General features: G+C 43.8%; 1 long non-coding RNA gene across 1 annotated transcript; it reads right to left on the minus strand.

Moving 5' to 3' along the window:
- Positions 1-240: 240 nt before the first annotated feature.
- LOC111436611 lies at positions 241-2210 on the minus strand. Its single transcript, XR_002709288.1, has 3 exons — positions 1829-2210; positions 1663-1740; positions 241-458 (listed from the first exon to the last, which is right to left on the minus strand). It is a non-coding gene; the product is annotated as an uncharacterized LOC111436611 (long non-coding RNA).
- Positions 2211-2537: the final 327 nt, after the last annotated feature.

Here is a 2537-nt window from a genome sequence, read left to right on the forward strand (position 1 = left end):
GTTCGCTGAATATTCATAGATTAAGAGGAGGCATCGCTTGGAAAACGAAGCATAAATTAACATAAACTTCTCATCTACCAGTGTTGAAGATATCAAAGTTTTAATGGCAATAGGGTGTAACATACGCTTTAGGGTTTTATAAGAGGAAGTATCACAGCCCAAAATTTGAATCTCGAAATCAAAAGCTGGACCAACAGACTATGCAACGAAATCATGTAAAAGCAAATAGACAAGACGAAATTACAAAAAAACACTTTAGCAATTGTGTAGAAAGTTTGAAATCCAAAACAAGGTGTTCAAGTAGTTTATGAGTTCTATGAAAAGTATGTAAATAGCTTACAAAACAATGCATGACAGATCTAAACAAAAATATGCATAGACTCCTAGACGCCCCGGGACACTCCTCTGTGGCATTAAGATTCAGCACGCATTCCCGCTCGAACCATGACATCACTCACCTGAAAAAACCAAAAGAGTAGAAAGAAATGAGTATAAAAATACTCAGTAAGCAGCCTACTTGTGAGCTCTTTTCGCATCCTTATCTTGGTAGGTATCCACGGTCTTTCTCGGGTTTCTAAGGAGAGTGATCTAAGCTACAACTCTCTTTTCTGTATCTTAGGAGGCTTGCCCATCTTATATAGTGAAATGATTAGTGTCCTGAGGTGAGGCGCGACGTCATAAGTAAATCTAAGGGGATCGTATAGCTGGATCTGAATACATGTCTCTCTCTGAACATCATCCGTGAAGGTTAGCTGACAACCCTCACACGGGACCATACATCCACTAAATTCGGGGTGTGACCCCCTGTGTGCCGGTTAGCTACTGAGTCGTCCTATGTGGCTCCACGTCCCCTACTCAGGGACGGGTTTCTACGGCCCAGGAGTCGTGTTCAGAAGACCTCTTAGCTATCACCACTAGGTCTGGCCACCTATCACACTTCCCTATCTGGATCTGCCAAGCTCAACGATCTTCGTACCGGAGCTCTGTCTCGACGGTACAGTATCGGAGCAGAGAGAGAAGTGGAGGTTCTGATGATACTATCCACACTTCTCAACTCTAGTGGGCTACTTACCGTTACTGTGGTGACCTACTATTCTTTTTAGGGTAAAACTTGGTGGCTTAGACTTGGATTCATGCATCTCTAGGATTCTCGTGTCTGGTCTCACAAACCTATCGGGTTTGGAATTCTGGGCTCTGGACCTACCAGTAATCATTTCGCGGGTCCATATGCACGGTGTTCTAGAGGTTTCCCATTCTAGGATCTCGTCTAGCCTACTTAATCACAAGCACCCTAATCCACGCTCATAATTCCTTCCTATTCAACAAGAAAGATAACACAAGCAATCATCATGCATAAGAGTTCACACGCAACAGTTCATGCAATATTAACAAACATGCTCAACGGGAAGATAACGTCCATCTTCACCCGGAGCGTAGATTTCACAAGTTTCCCATCCTCCTCATGCATCATACTTTTTCAGAATCTCAATCAAAACAGATTTAATAAACATTTCATATCTAGCTTTCCTTAATCATTTCATTTTCGCAGTTTTCATACAAATATGCTAGTTCTAGCTAGCTAAGTTTATGGGTGGTAGCATGCATGCTCGTTCCTAGCGGTTCCTACAAGTACTGTTCATGGGAATCCAAATGGTTACTTACTTGGTTGACGCGTGCCTTCCCGAGTGAGTTTTCTTGATGGAAAGGATTCCAAAAATTCTGGAATTTCCTTGACAAGTCCTAATTAACATAATAATAGGGTCAGTATCAAAATCGGGTCGAAAAACAAGCAAACAGAGACCGAACGGAAAGAAAAACAGTGACTCACGTGCCTACACGCGCCCTGGAGGTTTCTACGCGCAGATCCTACATGTGCGTGCCCACGCGTAGCTTCCCGAGCAATCGTGGGTCAGAGGCATCGGGTCGGGGCAGTTTACGGACGGAGCGATTCTCGTGCAGTGCCGAGTCGGGCCAGCTCGAATCCTCGTGCCTGACGCGTGTCCGCTGCCGGGTGAGGATGCACCTCACCGTGTCGATCACCGTTTCCACTGCGTCCGTACGCTGGCCGACGCGTGGCGGCATCTCCTCCCTCTCTCTTGCGTGTTTTCAATTTTTCCAATGTTAGCCTCTTTTACGTTTCGATCTATTTTCTTCCAATTTTTTTTTCTTCCAATCTGTAATTCGATTCAAGAAATTTTCTTCACGAACCTTGTAGATCTCCTATACTCCTTCGAAACAATTTTCTAATAATCACAAATCTTAACATTTGAGTTCGAATTCGGGAAAAACACGAGTTCTTACCGAAAATCACGTTTTCTTGAAACTCCGATTCGAACACCAATCTTGGCCGCTTTCACTCTGGAACTTAACCAGATAATGCTGTTGAAGGTAAGAATCCAAGGATCAACACAAAACGTCGCTAACACACGAAAACCTTGATAACTTCTCGATCTAGACATTTGTGGACTAACCTGAAGTTCTTGGACGTTTTGACGAAATAGGAAGGTGCGATTCGTGAGAGCACCTTGCCTCGGACT

Source organism: Cucurbita moschata, unplaced genomic scaffold (assembly GCF_002738365.1).
Source record: "Cucurbita moschata cultivar Rifu unplaced genomic scaffold, Cmos_1.0 Cmo_Scf00057, whole genome shotgun sequence".
Classification (NCBI taxonomy): domain Eukaryota; kingdom Viridiplantae; phylum Streptophyta; class Magnoliopsida; order Cucurbitales; family Cucurbitaceae; genus Cucurbita; species Cucurbita moschata.